At 50.2% G+C, this 16,963-nt stretch overlaps 18 non-coding genes across 18 annotated transcripts; all 18 read right to left on the reverse strand.

The window, feature by feature from the left end:
• Nucleotides 1-3,667: 3,667 nt before the first annotated feature.
• Nucleotides 3,668-3,809, reverse strand: LOC136936394 (U4 spliceosomal RNA). Its single transcript, XR_010875068.1, has one exon. It is a non-coding gene; the product is annotated as a U4 spliceosomal RNA (small nuclear RNA).
• Nucleotides 3,810-4,721: 912 nt separating this feature from the next.
• Nucleotides 4,722-4,863, reverse strand: LOC136936433 (U4 spliceosomal RNA). Its single transcript, XR_010875102.1, has one exon. It is a non-coding gene; the product is annotated as a U4 spliceosomal RNA (small nuclear RNA).
• A 427-nt stretch (nucleotides 4,864-5,290) lies between these two features.
• LOC136936395 (U4 spliceosomal RNA) lies at nucleotides 5,291-5,432 on the reverse strand. The gene has a single exon (XR_010875069.1). It is a non-coding gene; the product is annotated as a U4 spliceosomal RNA (small nuclear RNA).
• Nucleotides 5,433-6,053: 621 nt separating this feature from the next.
• Nucleotides 6,054-6,195, reverse strand: LOC136936451 (U4 spliceosomal RNA). Its single transcript, XR_010875119.1, has one exon. It is a non-coding gene; the product is annotated as a U4 spliceosomal RNA (small nuclear RNA).
• A 621-nt stretch (nucleotides 6,196-6,816) lies between these two features.
• On the reverse strand, nucleotides 6,817-6,958 carry LOC136936434 (U4 spliceosomal RNA). Its single transcript, XR_010875103.1, has one exon. It is a non-coding gene; the product is annotated as a U4 spliceosomal RNA (small nuclear RNA).
• A 427-nt stretch (nucleotides 6,959-7,385) lies between these two features.
• LOC136936397 (U4 spliceosomal RNA) lies at nucleotides 7,386-7,527 on the reverse strand. The gene has a single exon (XR_010875070.1). It is a non-coding gene; the product is annotated as a U4 spliceosomal RNA (small nuclear RNA).
• A 524-nt stretch (nucleotides 7,528-8,051) lies between these two features.
• On the reverse strand, nucleotides 8,052-8,193 carry LOC136936399 (U4 spliceosomal RNA). Its single transcript, XR_010875072.1, has one exon. It is a non-coding gene; the product is annotated as a U4 spliceosomal RNA (small nuclear RNA).
• A 718-nt stretch (nucleotides 8,194-8,911) lies between these two features.
• Nucleotides 8,912-9,053, reverse strand: LOC136936470 (U4 spliceosomal RNA). The gene has a single exon (XR_010875136.1). It is a non-coding gene; the product is annotated as a U4 spliceosomal RNA (small nuclear RNA).
• Nucleotides 9,054-9,480: 427 nt separating this feature from the next.
• LOC136936400 (U4 spliceosomal RNA) lies at nucleotides 9,481-9,622 on the reverse strand. The gene has a single exon (XR_010875073.1). It is a non-coding gene; the product is annotated as a U4 spliceosomal RNA (small nuclear RNA).
• An 815-nt stretch (nucleotides 9,623-10,437) lies between these two features.
• On the reverse strand, nucleotides 10,438-10,579 carry LOC136936401 (U4 spliceosomal RNA). The gene has a single exon (XR_010875074.1). It is a non-coding gene; the product is annotated as a U4 spliceosomal RNA (small nuclear RNA).
• Nucleotides 10,580-11,102: 523 nt separating this feature from the next.
• LOC136936402 (U4 spliceosomal RNA) lies at nucleotides 11,103-11,244 on the reverse strand. Its single transcript, XR_010875075.1, has one exon. It is a non-coding gene; the product is annotated as a U4 spliceosomal RNA (small nuclear RNA).
• Nucleotides 11,245-11,865: 621 nt separating this feature from the next.
• Nucleotides 11,866-12,007, reverse strand: LOC136936453 (U4 spliceosomal RNA). Its single transcript, XR_010875120.1, has one exon. It is a non-coding gene; the product is annotated as a U4 spliceosomal RNA (small nuclear RNA).
• Nucleotides 12,008-12,725: 718 nt separating this feature from the next.
• LOC136936454 (U4 spliceosomal RNA) lies at nucleotides 12,726-12,867 on the reverse strand. The gene has a single exon (XR_010875121.1). It is a non-coding gene; the product is annotated as a U4 spliceosomal RNA (small nuclear RNA).
• A 718-nt stretch (nucleotides 12,868-13,585) lies between these two features.
• Nucleotides 13,586-13,727, reverse strand: LOC136936455 (U4 spliceosomal RNA). The gene has a single exon (XR_010875122.1). It is a non-coding gene; the product is annotated as a U4 spliceosomal RNA (small nuclear RNA).
• Nucleotides 13,728-14,348: 621 nt separating this feature from the next.
• On the reverse strand, nucleotides 14,349-14,490 carry LOC136936403 (U4 spliceosomal RNA). Its single transcript, XR_010875076.1, has one exon. It is a non-coding gene; the product is annotated as a U4 spliceosomal RNA (small nuclear RNA).
• A 427-nt stretch (nucleotides 14,491-14,917) lies between these two features.
• LOC136936436 (U4 spliceosomal RNA) lies at nucleotides 14,918-15,059 on the reverse strand. Its single transcript, XR_010875105.1, has one exon. It is a non-coding gene; the product is annotated as a U4 spliceosomal RNA (small nuclear RNA).
• Nucleotides 15,060-15,486: 427 nt separating this feature from the next.
• On the reverse strand, nucleotides 15,487-15,628 carry LOC136936404 (U4 spliceosomal RNA). The gene has a single exon (XR_010875077.1). It is a non-coding gene; the product is annotated as a U4 spliceosomal RNA (small nuclear RNA).
• A 524-nt stretch (nucleotides 15,629-16,152) lies between these two features.
• On the reverse strand, nucleotides 16,153-16,294 carry LOC136936405 (U4 spliceosomal RNA). Its single transcript, XR_010875078.1, has one exon. It is a non-coding gene; the product is annotated as a U4 spliceosomal RNA (small nuclear RNA).
• Between the last annotated feature and the right edge of the window lie 669 nt (nucleotides 16,295-16,963).

Consider the following 16,963-nt stretch of genomic DNA (forward strand, 5'->3'; position numbering starts at 1 on the left):
GGACTTTTGCGGACCGAATCCTGTTGGCGCATTCTTTGAAAATGCCCTGGATGTTACTGAAAGTATTGAACAAAAGAGCGGGTGGGTGAGCTTTGTTGGACTTTTGCGGACCGAATCCTGTTGGCGCATTCTTTGAAAATGCCCTGGATGTTACTGAAAGTATTGAACAAAAGAGCGGGTGGGTGAGCTTTGTTGGACTTTTGCGGACCGAATCAGAATCAGAATCAGAATCAGAAAGGGATTTATTCGCCATGAAAGTTTGCACAGACAAGGAATTTGCTTTGGCAGGAAGGTGCATACAATAAACATATACCTAAAATTTAAATATGTGGACTAACTATACTAAGGGTACATAAACTAGCAGTACTAAGTGGGATAAATATAAGTTGCCGTAAATTACAATATAAAAATACAAAAATACAAATATTACAAAAAATACAAATGTACAAGATACCATGTTGTGGTGCAGTGCAAAAGCAGTGTGTTTTAAGCAATAAGTCATTTGAGTCAGTGTGGTCCCTTGGCCTTGTTGAAGAGGCCAACAGCGGAAGGGAAGAAACTGTTTTTGTGGCGTGAGGTATTGGTCCTGATGGACCGCAGCCTTCTGCCGGAGGGGAGTGACTGAAACAGGGAGTGTCCAGGGTGGGAGGAGTCGGCCACAATCTTCCTCGCTCGCCTCAGGGTCCTCGAGGTGTGCAGGTCCTCGAGGGTAGGCAGATTGCAGCCAATCACCTTCTCAGCAGTACGGATGATACGCTGCAGTCTGCTCTTGTCCTTGGCAGTGGCAGCAGCGTACCAGACGGTGATGGAGGAGGTGAGGATGGACTCAATGATGGCTGAGTAGAAGTGCACCATCATTGTCTTTGGCAGGTTGAACTTCTTCAGCTGCCGAAGGAAGTACATCCTCTGTTGTGCTTTCTTGATGAGGGAGCTGATGTTCAGTTCCCACTTGAGGTCCTGGGAGAGGATAGTGCCCAGGAAGCGGAAGGACTCCACAGTGTTGACTGGGGAGTCACACAGGGTGATGGGGGTGAGTGGGGCTGTGTTCCTCCTGAAGTCCACAACCATCTCCACTGTCTTAAGAGCATTGAGCTCTAAGTTGTTCTGGCTGCACCAGGTCACCAGGTTGGCCGCTTCCCACCTATAATCAGACTCGTCTCCACCAGAGATGAGCCCAATAAGGGTGGTGTCGTCCGCAAACTTCAGGAGTTTGACGGACGGATGACTGGAGGTGCAACTGTTGGTGTACAGGGAGAAGAGCAGAGGAGAAAGGACGCAGCCCTGAGGTGATCCGGTGCTGATGGACCGGGAGTCAGAGACTTGTGTTCCCAGCTTAACGCACTGCTTCCTGTCAGACAGGAAGTCTGTGATCCACCTGCAGGTGGAATCAGGCACGTTCAGCTGGGAGAGCTTGTCCTGAAGCAGGGCGGGGATGATGGTGTTGAAGGCAGAGCTGAAGTCCACAAACAGGATCCTGGCATAGGATGCTGGGGAGTCCAGGTGCTGTAGGGTGAAGTGGAGGGCCATGTTAACTGCATCGTCCACAGACCTGTTGGCTCTGTAGGCAAACTGCAGGGGGTCCAGTAGAGGGTCAGTGATGGATTTAAGGTGTGCCAGCACCAGGCGCTCGAAAGACTTCATTACCACAGAGGTCAGGGCGACGGGTCTGTAGTCATTATGTCCTGTTGGCCTTGGCTTTTTGGGCACAGGGATGATGGTGGAGGACTTGAGACAGGCTGGCACATGGCATGTCTCAAGGGAGGTGTTAAAGATGTGGGTAAACACCGGAGACAGCTGGTCAGCGCAGTGCTTGAGGGTGGCTGGAGAGACAGAGTCCGGCCCAGCTGCTTTGCGGGGGTTCTGCCTCTTGAAAAGTCTGTTAACTTCACCCTCCTGAATGGAGAGAGTCGTCACTGTAGAGGGGGGGAGGTGGGAGGCCTCCTGGGTGGGAAGGGGTAGTTCAAGACTGTCCAATTGTCTTTCAAATCTGCAGTAGAACTCATTCAGGTCGTTGGCCAGGCGGGAGTCGTTAGTGGAGTGGGGGGCTCTGGGCTTGTAGTTGGTAATTTGCCTGAGCCCTCTCCAGACAGAAGCAGAGTCGTTTGCAGAGAATTGGTGTTTTAGCCTCTCTGAGTACAGTCGTTTAGCCTCCCTCACCGCCTTGCTAAACCTGTTCTTTGACTCCTTGAAACTGTCTTTGTCCCCACTCCTAAACGCGGCCTCTTTCTCTGACCTCAACCTTCTGAGTTTAGCTGTAAACCAGGGTTTGTCGTTGTTGTAGCTTACCCTGGTGCGTGTTGGTATACAGCAGTCCTCACAGAAGCTGATGTATGATGTCACAGCCTCTGTGAGCTCATCCAGACTATTGGTAGCAGTCGTGAACATGTCCCAGTCAGTGCAGTCCAAGCACGCCCGCAGATCCTCCATAGCTTCACTGGTCCACTGTTTTGATGTCCTCACAGCAGGCTTACAGCGCTTTAGCTTCTGCCTGTATGCAGGAATCAGGTGGACCATGGCGTGGTCAGAGTGACCCAGTGCTGCTCGGGGGACCGCATGGTATGCTTTGCTGATTGTAGAGTAGCAGTGATCCAGGGTGTTTCCTTCTCTGGTAGGGCATTTGATGAATTGTCTATATTTTGGGAGTTCTTGAGTGAGATTGCCTTTGTTAAAGTCGCCTAGCACAATAACCAAGGAATCCGGATTTTCATGCTCCACACTCAGTATCTGGCTGGCGAGCACACGTTGAGCCTCGTTAACGCTAGCCTGCGGAGGCATGTAGACGCCAACCAGAATGAATGATGCAAACTCTCGTGGCGAGTAAAAAGATCTACAGTTAATAAAAAATGATTCCAGATCAGGAGAACAGTGCTGCAGAATCACTGTCACATCTTCACACCAGCAACTGTTAATGTAAAAACAAATACCACCGCCTTTCGTTTTGCCAGAGAGCACAGGGTTACGATCCGCTCTCAGCAGTTTGAAACCTGCTAGCTGTAGCGCAGAGTCTGGGATCAGTTCACTCAGCCATGTCTCCGTAAAGCACAAAACGGAAGATGAATGAAAGTCTCTGTTTTTCCACACCAGTAGCTGAAGTTCATCCAGTTTGTTGCTCAGTGAACGCACGTTGGAGAGAAATATCCCCGGTAACGCTGTGCGTGCCCCACGCCGACGGAGTCGCACCAGAGCACCGGCTCGTTTGCCTCTCCTACGGCGCTTCGCTGCTAGGACAAAGCCGAGGGTGGCTTTGACTATAATTCCCACTAATTCCGCCGCTGGAAGCAGAAAAGTGGGAAATAAATCCACAGGAGTTGTAGTCCTGATGTTTAGAAGTACTTCTCTAGTTAGAGAACCCCGGAAATCTTGGCAGAACACTGAATTAACAGACAAAACAAGACAAAAAAGAGCGCACCTAACGACCGAGGCAGCCATCATCGGCGCCATCTTGGATGAAGCCTTGACGCTAATGCGAGAGCAAGGCATTGTGGGTAATATGTTGCAACGGTGCCTGCTGAGGCCGCGCGTGCTGGGGAACTGTAGGGATCCACAGGCCTCAAGCGCAGAACCACCAAACCTACCTCTGTGCCAGAGAGCGCCGGGCGGTACAGCAGCTGAAGCATCGGGGCTCATTGCCAAAACACGTAACCATTGTCTTTCACACTGACGCCAGCCTCCGTGGAGGCCATCAAAAATTGTCAAGGCTGACTATATTTCAAGCCAATCCTGACGGGGTATTGGGTTAAGTTTTCAACCAGCAATAATCACGTCTCAGCTAGACTTCATAGACTACGATATTGCCTCTGCGAAAGGATAGCTGACAAAGCAGAGGGAATTCAGCCTGGTGTAGGGGCACAGCCGAGCCATGGACGGTGTCCCATTCTTGGATTCAAGCGTATGTTGAGGACCAATTTAGGATCGAGCGTGTTGGCGCATTCTTTCAAAATGCCCTGGATGTTACTGAAAGTATTGAACAAAAGAGCGGGTGGGTGAGCTTTGTTGGACTTTTGCGGACCGAATCCTGTTGGCGCATTCTTTGAAAATGCCCTGGATGTTACTGAAAGTATTGAACAAAAGAGCGGGTGGGTGAGCTTTGTTGGACTTTTGCGGACCGAATCCTGTTGGCGCATTCTTTGAAAATGCCCTGGATGTTACTGAAAGTATTGAACAAAAGAGCGGGTGGGTGAGCTTTGTTGGACTTTTGCGGACCGAATCCTGTTGGCGCATTCTTTGAAAATGCCCTGGATGTTACTGAAAGTATTGAACAAAAGAGCGGGTGGGTGAGCTTTGTTGGACTTTTGCGGACCGAATCCTGTTAGCGCATTCTTTCAAAATGCCCTGGATGTTATTGAAAGTATTGAACAAAAGAGCGGGTGGGTGAGCTTTGTTGGACTTTTGCGGACCGAATCCTGTTGGCGCATTCTTTGAAAATGCCCTGGATGTTACTGAAAGTATTGAACAAAAGAGCGGGTGGGTGAGCTTTGTTGGACTTTTGCGGACCGAATCCTGAAGCCTTGACGCTAATGCGAAAGCAAGGCATTGTGGGTAATATGCTGCAACGGTGCCTGCTGAGGCCACGTGTGCTGGGGAACTGTAGGGATCCACAGGCCTCAAGCGCGGAACCACCAAACCTACCTCTGTGCCAGAGAGCGCCGGGCCGCACAGCGGCTGAAGCATCGGGGTTCATTGCCAAAACATGTAACCATTGTCTTTAACACTGACGCCAGCCTCCGTGGAAGCCATCAAAAATTGTCAAGGCTGACTATATTTCAAGTCAATCCTGACGGGGTATTGGGTTAAGTTTTCAACCAGCAATAATCACGTCTCAGCTAGACTTCATAGACTACGATATTGCCTCTGCGAAAGGATAGCTGACAAAGCAGAGGGAATTCAGCCTGGTGTAGTGGCACAGCCGAGCCATGGACGGTGTCCCATTCTTGGATTCAAGCGTATGTTGAGGACCAATTTAGGATCGAGCGTGTTGGCGCATTCTTTCAAAATGCCCTGGATGTTACTGAAAGTATTGAACAGAAGAGCGGGTGGGTGAGCTTTGTTGGACTTTTGCGGACCGAATCCTGAAGCCTTGATGCTAATGCGAGAGCAAGGCATTGTGGGTAATATGTTGCAACGGTGCCTGCTGAGGCCGCGCGTGCTGGGGAACTGTAGGGATCCACAGGCCTCAAGCGCAGAACCACCAAACCTACCTCTGTGCCAGAGAGCGCCGGGCGGTACAGCAGCTGAAGCATCGGGGCTCATTGCCAAAACACGTAACCATTGTCTTTCACACTGACGCCAGCCTCCGTGGAGGCCATCAAAAATTGTCAAGGCTGACTATATTTCAAGCCAATCCTGACGGGGTATTGGGTTAAGTTTTCAACCAGCAATAATCACGTCTCAGCTAGACTTCATAGACTACGATATTGCCTCTGCGAAAGGATAGCTGACAAAGCAGAGGGAATTCATCCTGGTGTAGGGGCACAGCCGAGCCATGGACGGTGTCCCATTCTTGGATTCAAGCGTATGTTGAGGACCAATTTAGGATCGAGCGTGTTGGTGCATTCTTTCAAAATGCCCTGGATGTTACTGAAAGTATTGAACAAAAGAGCGGGTGGGTGAGCTTTGTTGGACTTTTGCGGACCGAATCCTGTTGGCGCATTCTTTCAAAATGCCCTGGATGTTACTGAAAGTATTGAACAAAAGAGCGGGTGGGTGAGCTTTGTTGGACTTTTGCGGACCGAATCCTGTTGGCGCATTCTTTGAAAATGCCCTGGATGTTACTGAAAGTATTGAACAAAAGAGCGGGTGGGTGAGCTTTGTTGGACTTTTGCGGACCGAATCCTGAAGCCTTGACGTTAATGCGAAAGCAAGGCATTGTGGGTAATATGCTGCAACGGTGCCTGCTGAGGCCACGTGTGCTGGGGAACTGTAGGGATCCACAGGCCTCAAGCGCGGAACCACCAAACCTACCTCTGTGCCAGAGAGCGCCGGGCGGCACAGCGGCTGAAGCATCGGTGTTCATTGCCAAAACATGTAACCATTGTCTTTAACACTGACGCCAGCCTCCGTGGAAGCCATCAAAAATTGTCAAGGCTGACTATATTTCAAGCCAATCCTGACGGGGTATTGGGTTAAGTTTTCAACCAGCAATAATCACGTCTCAGCTAGACTTCATAGACTACGATATTGCCTCTGCGAAAGGATAGCCGACAAAGCAGAGGGAATTCAGCCTGGTGTAGGGGCACAGCCGAGCCATGGACGGTGTCCTATTCTTGGATTCAAGCGTATGTTGAGGACCAATTTAGGATCGAGCGTGTTGGCGCATTCTTTCAAAATGCCCTGGATGTTACTGAAAGTATTGAACAGAAGAGCGGGTGGGTGAGCTTTGTTGGACTTTTGCTGACCGAATCCTGTTGGCGCATTCTTTGAAAATGCCCTGGATGTTACTGAAAGTATTGAACAAAAGAGCGGGTGGGTGAGCTTTGTTGGACTTTTGCGGACCGAATCCTGTTGGCGCATTCTTTGAAAATGCCCTGGATGTTACTGAAAGTATTGAACAAAAGAGCGGGTGGGTGAGCTTTGTTGGACTTTTGCGGACCGAATCCTGAAGCCTTGACGCTAATGCGAAAGCAAGGCATTGTGGGTAATATGCTGCAACGGTGCCTGCTGAGGCCACGTGTGCTGGGGAACTGTAGGGATCCACAGGCCTCAAGCGCGGAACCACCAAACCTACCTCTGTGCCAGAGAGCGCCGGGCCGCACAGCGGCTGAAGCATCGGGGTTCATTGCCAAAACATGTAACCATTGTCTTTAACACTGACGCCAGCCTCCGTGGAAGCCATCAAAAATTGTCAAGGCTGACTATATTTCAAGTCAATCCTGACGGGGTATTGGGTTAAGTTTTCAACCAGCAATAATCACGTCTCAGCTAGACTTCATAGACTACGATATTGCCTCTGCGAAAGGATAGCTGACAAAGCAGAGGGAATTCAGCCTGGTGTAGTGGCACAGCCGAGCCATGGACGGTGTCCCATTCTTGGATTCAAGCGTATGTTGAGGACCAATTTAGGATCGAGCGTGTTGGCGCATTCTTTCAAAATGCCCTGGATGTTACTGAAAGTATTGAACAGAAGAGCGGGTGGGTGAGCTTTGTTGGACTTTTGCGGACCGAATCCTGAAGCCTTGATGCTAATGCGAGAGCAAGGCATTGTGGGTAATATGTTGCAACGGTGCCTGCTGAGGCCGCGCGTGCTGGGGAACTGTAGGGATCCACAGGCCTCAAGCGCAGAACCACCAAACCTACCTCTGTGCCAGAGAGCGCCGGGCGGTACAGCAGCTGAAGCATCGGGGCTCATTGCCAAAACACGTAACCATTGTCTTTCACACTGACGCCAGCCTCCGTGGAGGCCATCAAAAATTGTCAAGGCTGACTATATTTCAAGCCAATCCTGACGGGGTATTGGGTTAAGTTTTCAACCAGCAATAATCACGTCTCAGCTAGACTTCATAGACTACGATATTGCCTCTGCGAAAGGATAGCCGACAAAGCAGAGGGAATTCAGCCTGGTGTAGGGGCACAGCCGAGCCATGGACGGTGTCCCATTCTTGGATTCAAGCGTATGTTGAGGACCAATTTAGGATCGAGCGTGTTGGCGCATTCTTTCAAAATGCCCTGGATGTTACTGAAAGTATTGAACAAAAGAGCGGGTGGGTGAGCTTTGTTGGACTTTTGCGGACCGAATCCTGTTGGCGCATTCTTTCAAAATGCCCTGGATGTTACTGAAAGTATTGAACAAAAGAGCGGGTGGGTGAGCTTTGTTGGACTTTTGCGGTCCGAATCCTGAAGCCTTGACGCTAATGCGAGAGCAAGGCATTGTGGGTAATATGCTGCAACGGTGCCTGCTGAGGCCACGCGTGCTGGGGAACTGTAGGGATCCACAGGCCTCAAGCGCGGAACCACCAAACCTACCTCTGGGCCAGAGAGCGCCGGGCGGCACAGCGGCTGAAGCATCGGGGCTCAATGCCAAAATATGTAACCATTGTCTTTAACACTGACGCCAGCCTCCGTGGAGGCCATCAAAAATTGTCAAGGCTGACTATATTTCAAGCCAATCCTGACGGGGTATTGGGTTAAGTTTTCAACCAGCAATAATCACGTCTCAGCTAGACTTCATAGACTACGATATTGCCTCTGCGAAAGGATAGCTGACAAAGCAGAGGGAATTCAGCCTGGTGTAGGGGCACAGCCGAGCCATGGACGGTGTCCCATTCTTGGATTCAAGCGTATGTTGAGGACCAATTTAGGATCGAGCGTGTTGGCGCATTCTTTCAAAATGCCCTGGATGTTACTGAAAGTATTGAACAAAAGAGCGGGTGGGTGAGCTTTGTTGGACTTTTGCGGACCGAATCCTGTTGGCGCATTCTTTCAAAATGCCCTGGATGTTACTGAAAGTATTGAACAAAAGAGCGGGTGGGTGAGCTTTGTTGGACTTTTGCGGACCGAATCCTGTTGGCGCATTCTTTCAAAATGCCCTGGATGTTATTGAAAGTATTGAACAAAAGAGCGGGTGGGTGAGCTTTGTTGGAATTTGGCGGACCGAATCCTGTTGGCGCATTCTTTGAAAATGCCCTGGATGTTACTGAAAGTATTGAACAAAAGAGCGGGTGGGTGAGCTTTGTTGGACTTTTGCGGACCGAATCCTGAAGCCTTGACGCTAATGCGAAAGCAAGGCATTGTGGGTAATATGCTGCAACGGTGCCTGCTGAGGCCACGTGTGCTGGGGAACTGTAGGGATCCACAGGCCTCAAGCGCGGAACCACCAAACCTACCTCTGTGCCAGAGAGCGCCGGGCCGCACAGCGGCTGAAGCATTGGGGTTCATTGCCAAAACATGTAACCATTGTCTTTAACACTGACACCAGCCTCTGTGGAAGCCATCAAAAATTGTCAAGGCTGACTATATTTCAGGTCAATCCTGACAGGGTATTGGGTTAAGTTTTCAACCAGCAATAATCACGTCTCAGCTAGACTTCATAGACTACGATATTGCCTCTGCGAAAGGATAGCTGACAAAGCAGAGGGAATTCAGCCTGGTGTAGTGGCACAGCCGAGCCATGGACGGTGTCCCATTCTTGGATTCAAGCGTATGTTGAGGACCAATTTAGGATCGAGCGTGTTGGCGCATTCTTTCAAAATGCCCTGGATGTTACTGAAAGTATTGAACAGAAGAGCGGGTGGGTGAGCTTTGTTGGACTTTTGCGGACCGAATCCTGAAGCCTTGATGCTAATGCGAGAGCAAGGCATTGTGGGTAATATGTTGCAACGGTGCCTGCTGAGGCCGCGCGTGCTGGGGAACTGTAGGGATCCACAGGCCTCAAGCGCAGAACCACCAAACCTACCTCTGTGCCAGAGAGCGCCGGGCGGTACAGCAGCTGAAGCATCGGGGCTCATTGCCAAAACACGTAACCATTGTCTTTCACACTGACGCCAGCCTCCGTGGAGGCCATCAAAAATTGTCAAGGCTGACTATATTTCAAGCCAATCCTGACGGGGTATTGGGTTAAGTTTTCAACCAGCAATAATCACGTCTCAGCTAGACTTCATAGACTACGATATTGCCTCTGCGAAAGGATAGCTGACAAAGCAGAGGGAATTCAGCCTGGTGTAGGGGCACAGCCGAGCCATGGACGGTGTCCCATTCTTGGATTCAAGCGTATGTTGAGGACCAATTTAGGATCGAGCGTGTTGGCGCATTCTTTCAAAATGCCCTGGATGTTACTGAAAGTATTGAACAAAAGAGCGGGTTGGTGAGCTTTGTTGGACTTTTGCGGACCGAATCCTGTTGGCGCATCCTTTGAAAATGCCCTGGATGTTACTGAAAGTATTGAACAAAAGAGCGGGTGGGTGAGCTTTGTTGGACTTTTGCGGACCGAATCCTGTTGGCGCATTCTTTCAAAATGCCCTGGATGTTACTGAAAGTATTGAACAAAAGAGCGGGTGGGTGAGCTTTGTTGGACTTTTGCGGACCGAATCCTGTTGGCGCATTCTTTGAAAATGCCCTGGATGTTATTGAAAGTATTGAACAAAAGAGCGGGTGGGTGAGCTTTGTTGGACTTTTGCGGACCGAATCCTGTTGGCGCATTCTTTGAAAATGCCCTGGATGTTACTGAAAGTATTGAACAAAAGAGCGGGTGGGTGAGCTTTGTTGGACTTTTGCGGACCGAATCCTGAAGCCTTGACGCTAATGCGAAAGCAAGGCATTGTGGGTAATATGCTGCAACGGTGCCTGCTGAGGCCGCGCGTGCTGGGGAACTGTAGGGATCCACAGGCCTCAAGTGCAGAACCACCAAACCTACCTCTGTGCCAGAGAGCGCCGGGCGGTACAGCATCTGAAGCATCGGGGCTCATTGCCAAAACACGTAACCATTGTCTTTCACACTGACGCCAGCCTCCGTGGAGGCCATCAAAAATTGTCAAGGCTGACTATATTTCAAGCCAATCCTGACGGGGTATTGGGTTAAGTTTTCAACCAGCAATAATCACGTCTCAGCTAGACTTCATAGACTACGATATTGCCTCTGCGAAAGGATAGCTGACAAAGCAGAGGGAATTCAGCCTGGTGTAGGGGCACAGCCGAGCCATGGACGGTGTCCCATTCTTGGATTCAAGCGTATGTTGAGGACCAATTTAGGATCGAGCGTGTTGGCGCATTCTTTCAAAATGCCCTGGATGTTACTGAAAGTATTGAACAAAAGAGCGGGTGGGTGAGCTTTGTTGGACTTTTGCGGACCGAATCCTGTTGGCGCATTCTTTCAAAATGCCCTGGATGTTACTGAAAGTATTGAACAAAAGAGCGGGTGGGTGAGCTTTGTTGGACTTTTGCGGTCCGAATCCTGAAGCCTTGACGCTAATGCGAGAGCAAGGCATTGTGGGTAATATGCTGCAACGGTGCCTGCTGAGGCTACGCGTGCTGGGGAACTGTAGGGATCCACAGGCCTCAAGCGCGGAACCACCAAACCTACCTCTGGGCCAGAGAGCGCCGGGCGGCACAGCAGCTGAAGCATCGGGGCTCTTGCCAAAACATGTAACCATTGTCTTTAACACTGACGCCAGCCTCCGTGGAGGCCATCAAAAATTGTCAAGGCTGACTATATTTCAAGCCAATCCTGACGGGGTATTGGGTTAAGTTTTCAACCAGCAATAATCACGTCTCAGCTAGACTTCATAGACTACGATATTGCCTCTGCGAAAGGATAGCTGACAAAGCAGAGGGAATTCAGCCTGGTGTAGGGGCACAGCCGAGCCATGGACGGTGTCCCATTCTTGGATTCAAGCGTATGTTGAGGACCAATTTAGGATCGAGCGTGTTGGCGCATTCTTTCAAAATGCCCTGGATGTTACTGAAAGTATTGAACAAAAGAGCGGGTGGGTGAGCTTTGTTGGACTTTTGCGGACCGAATCCTGTTGGCGCATTCTTTCAAAATGCCCTGGATGTTATTGAAAGTATTGAACAAAAGAGCGGGTGGGTGAGCTTTGTTGGACTTTTGCGGACCGAATCCTGTTGGCGCATTCTTTGAAAATGCCCTGGATGTTACTGAAAGTATTGAACAAAAGAGCGGGTGGGTGAGCTTTGTTGGACTTTTGCGGACCGAATCCTGAAGCCTTGACGCTAATGCGAAAGCAAGGCATTGTGGGTAATATGCTGCAACGGTGCCTGCTGAGGCCACGTGTGCTGAGGAACTGTAGGGATCCACAGGCCTCAAGCGCGGAACCACCAAACCTACCTCTGTGCCAGAGAGCGCCGGGCGGCACAGCGGCTGAAGCATCGGTGTTCATTGCCAAAACATGTAACCATTGTCTTTAACACTGACGCCAGCCTCCGTGGAAGCCATCAAAAATTGTCAAGGCTGACTATATTTCAAGCCAATCCTGACGGGGTATTGGGTTAAGTTTTCAACCAGCAATAATCACGTCTCAGCTAGACTTCATAGACTACGATATTGCCTCTGCGAAAGGATAGCCGACAAAGCAGAGGGAATTCAGCCTGGTGTAGGGGCACAGGCGAGCCATGGACGGTGTCCTATTCTTGGATTCAAGCGTATGTTGAGGACCAATTTAGGATCGAGCGTGTTGGCGCATTCTTTCAAAATGCCCTGGATGTTACTGAAAGTATTGAACAGAAGAGCGGGTGGGTGAGCTTTGTTGGACTTTTGCTGACCGAATCCTGTTGGCGCATTCTTTGAAAATGCCCTGGATGTTACTGAAAGTATTGAACAAAAGAGCGGGTGGGTGAGCTTTGTTGGACTTTTGCGGACCGAATCCTGTTGGCGCATTCTTTGAAAATGCCCTGGATGTTACTGAAAGTATTGAACAAAAGAGCGGGTGGGTGAGCTTTGTTGGACTTTTGCGGACCGAATCCTGTTGGCGCATTCTTTGAAAATGCCCTGGATGTTACTGAAAGTATTGAACAAAAGAGCGGGTGGGTGAGCTTTGTTGGACTTTTGCGGACCGAATCCTGAAGCCTTGACGCTAATGCCAAAGCAAGGCATTGTGGGTAACATGCTGCAACGGTGCCTGCTGAGGCCACGTGTGCTGGGGAACTGTAGGGATCCACAGGCCTCAAGCGCGGAACCACCAAACCTACCTCTGTGCCAGAGAGCGCCGGGCGGCACAGCGGCTGAAGCATCGGGGTTCATTGCCAAAACATGTAACCATTGTCTTTAACACTGACGCCAGCCTCCGTGGAAGCCATCAAAAATTGTCAAGGCTGACTATATTTCAAGCCAATCCTGACGGGGTATTGGGTTAAGTTTTCAACCAGCAATAATCACGTCTCAGCTAGACTTCATAGACTACGATATTGCCTCTGCGAAAGGATAACTGACAAAGCAGAGGGAATTCAGCCTGGTGTAGGGGCACAGCCGAGCCATGGACGGTGTCCCATTCTTGGATTCAAGCGTATGTTGAGGACCAATTTAGGATCGAGCGTGTTGGCGCATTCTTTCAAAATGCCCTTGATGTTACTGAAAGTATTGAACAGAAGAGCGGGTGGGTGAGCTTTGTTGGACTTTTGCGGACCGAATCCTGTTGGCGCATTCTTTGAAAATGCCCTGGATGTTACTGAAAGTATTGAACAAAAGAGCGGGTGGGTGAGCTTTGTTGGACTTTTGCGGACCGAATCCTGTTGGCGCATTCTTTGAAAATGCCCTGGATGTTACTGAAAGTATTGAACAAAAGAGCGGGTGGGTGAGCTTTGTTGGACTTTTGCGGACCGAATCCTGTTGGCGCATTCTTTGAAAATGCCCTGGATGTTACTGAAAGTATTGAACAAAAGAGCGGGTGGGTGAGCTTTGTTGGACTTTTGCGGACCGAATCCTGAAGCCTTGACGCTAATGCCAAAGCAAGGCATTGTGGGTAACATGCTGCAACGGTGCCTGCTGAGGCCACGTGTGCTGGGGAACTGTAGGGATCCACAGGCCTCAAGCGCGGAACCACCAAACCTACCTCTGTGCCAGAGAGCGCCGGGCGGCACAGCGGCTGAAGCATCGGGGTTCATTGCCAAAACATGTAACCATTGTCTTTAACACTGACGCCAGCCTCCGTGGAAGCCATCAAAAATTGTCAAGGCTGACTATATTTCAAGCCAATCCTGACGGGGTATTGGGTTAAGTTTTCAACCAGCAATAATCACGTCTCAGCTAGACTTCATAGACTACGATATTGCCTCTGCGAAAGGATAACTGACAAAGCAGAGGGAATTCAGCCTGGTGTAGGGGCACAGCCGAGCCATGGACGGTGTCCCATTCTTGGATTCAAGCGTATGTTGAGGACCAATTTAGGATCGAGCGTGTTGGCGCATTCTTTCAAAATGCCCTTGATGTTACTGAAAGTATTGAACAGAAGAGCGGGTGGGTGAGCTTTGTTGGACTTTTGCGGACCGAATCCTGTTGGCGCATTCTTTCAAAATGCCCTGGATGTTACTGAAAGTATTGAACAAACGAGCGGGTGGGTGAGCTTTGTTGGACTTTTGCGGACCGAATCCTGTTGGCGCATTCTTTGAAAATGCCCTGGATGTTACTGAAAGTATTGAACAAAAGAGCGGGTGGGTGAGCTTTGTTGGACTTTTGCGGTCCGAATCCTGAAGCCTTGACGCTAATGCGAGAGCAAGGCATTGTGGGTAATATGCTGCAACGGTGCCTGCTGAGGCCACGCGTGCTGGGGAACTGTAGGGATCAACAGGCCTCAAGCGCGGAACCACCAAACCTACCTCTGGGCCAGAGAGCGCCGGGCAGCACAGCGGCTGAAGCATCGGGGCTCATTGCCAAAACATGTAACCATTGTCTTTAACACTGACGCCAGCCTCCGTGGAGGCCATCAAAAATTGTCAAGGCTGACTATATTTCAAGCCAATCCTGACGGGGTATTGGGTTAAGTTTTCAACCAGCAATAATCACGTCTCAGCTAGACTTCATAGACTACGATATTGCCTCTGCGAAAGGATAGCTGACAAAGCAGAGGGAATTCAGCCTGGTGTAGGGGCACAGCCGAGCCATGGACGGTGTCCCATTCTTGGATTCAAGCGTATGTTGAGGACCAATTTAGGATCGAGCGTGTTGGCGCATTCTTTCAAAATGCCCTGGATGTTACTGAAAGTATTGAACAAAAGAGCGGGTGGGTGAGCTTTGTTGGACTTTTGCGGACCGAATCCTGAAGCCTTGACGCTAATGCGAAAGCAAGGCATTGTGGGTAATATGCTGCAACGGTGCCTGCTGAGGCCACGTGTGCTGGGGAACTGTAGGGATCCACAGGCCTCAAGCGCGGAACCACCAAACCTACCTCTGTGCCAGAGAGCGCCGGGCCGCACAGCGGCTGAAGCATCGGGGTTCATTGCCAAAACATGTAACCATTGTCTTTAACACTGACGCCAGCCTCCGTGGAAGCCATCAAAAATTGTCAAGGCTGACTATATTTCAAGTCAATCCTGACGGGGTATTGGGTTAAGTTTTCAACCAGCAATAATCACGTCTCAGCTAGACTTCATAGACTACGATATTGCCTCTGCGAAAGGATAGCTGACAAAGCAGAGGGAATTCAGCCTGGTGTAGTGGCACAGCCGAGCCATGGACGGTGTCCCATTCTTGGATTCAAGCGTATGTTGAGGACCAATTTAGGATCGAGCGTGTTGGCGCATTCTTTCAAAATGCCCTGGATGTTACTGAAAGTATTGAACAGAAGAGCAGGTGGGTGAGCTTTGTTGGACTTTTGCGGACCGAATCCTGAAGCCTTGATACTAATGCGAGAGCAAGGCATTGTGGGTAATATGTTGCAACGGTGCCTGCTGAGGCCGCGCGTGCTGGGGAACTGTAGGGATCCACAGGCCTCAAGCGCAGAACCACCAAACCTACCTCTGTGCCAGAGAGCGCCGGGCGGTACAGCAGCTGAAGCATCGGGGCTCATTGCCAAAACACGTAACCATTGTCTTTCACACTGACGCCAGCCTCCGTGGAGGCCATCAAAAATTGTCAAGGCTGACTATATTTCAAGCCAATCCTGACGGGGTATTGGGTTAAGTTTTCAACCAGCAATAATCACGTCTCAGCTAGACTTCATAGACTACGATATTGCCTCTGCGAAAGGATAGCCGACAAAGCAGAGGGAATTCAGCCTGGTGTAGGGGCACAGCCGAGCCATGGACGGTGTCCCATTCTTGGATTCAAGCGTATGTTGAGGACCAATTTAGGATCGAGCGTGTTGGCGCATTCTTTCAAAATGCCCTGGATGTTACTGAAAGTATTGAACAAAAGAGCGGGTGGGTGAGCTTTGTTGGACTTTTGCGGACCGAATCCTGTTGGCGCATTCTTTCAAAATGCCCTGGATGTTACTGAAAGTATTGAACAAAAGAGCGGGTGGGTGAGCTTTGTTGGACTTTTGCGGTCCGAATCCTGAAGCCTTGACGCTAATGCGAGAGCAAGGCATTGTGGGTAATATGCTGCAACGGTGCCTGCTGAGGCCACGCGTGCTGGGGAACTGTAGGGATCCACAGGCCTCAAGCGCGGAACCACCAAACCTACCTCTGGGCCAGAGAGCGCCGGGCGGCACAGCGGCTGAAGCATCGGGGCTCAATGCCAAAATATGTAACCATTGTCTTTAACACTGACGCCAGCCTCCGTGGAGGCCATCAAAAATTGTCAAGGCTGACTATATTTCAAGCCAATCCTGACGGGGTATTGGGTTAAGTTTTCAACCAGCAATAATCACGTCTCAGCTAGACTTCATAGACTACGATATTGCCTCTGCGAAAGGATAGCTGACAAAGCAGAGGGAATTCAGCCTGGTGTAGGGGCACAGCCGAGCCATGGACGGTGTCCCATTCTTGGATTCAAGCGTATGTTGAGGACCAATTTAGGATCGAGCGTGTTGGCGCATTCTTTCAAAATGCCCTGGATGTTACTGAAAGTATTGAACAAAAGAGCGGGTGGGTGAGCTTTGTTGGACTTTTGCGGACCGAATCCTGTTGGCGCATTCTTTCAAAATGCCCTGGATGTTACTGAAAGTATTGAACAAAAGAGCGGGTGGGTGAGCTTTGTTGGACTTTTGCGGACCGAATCCTGTTGGCGCATTCTTTCAAAATGCCCTGGATGTTATTGAAAGTATTGAACAAAAGAGCGGGTGGGTGAGCTTTGTTGGAATTTGGCGGACCGAATCCTGTTGGCGCATTCTTTGAAAATGCCCTGGATGTTACTGAAAGTATTGAACAAAAGAGCGGGTGGGTGAGCTTTGTTGGACTTTTGCGGACCGAATCCTGAAGCCTTGACGCTAATGCGAAAGCAAGGCATTGTGGGTAATATGCTGCAACGGTGCCTGCTGAGGCCACGTGTGCTGGGGAACTGTAGGGATCCACAGGCCTCAAGCGCGGAACCACCAAACCTACCTCTGTGCCAGAGAGCGCCGGGCCGCACAGCGGCTGAAGCATT

The sequence above is a fragment of the Osmerus mordax genome, chromosome 26 (genome assembly GCF_038355195.1).
Source record: "Osmerus mordax isolate fOsmMor3 chromosome 26, fOsmMor3.pri, whole genome shotgun sequence".
Taxonomy (NCBI): Eukaryota; Metazoa; Chordata; class Actinopteri; order Osmeriformes; family Osmeridae; genus Osmerus; species Osmerus mordax.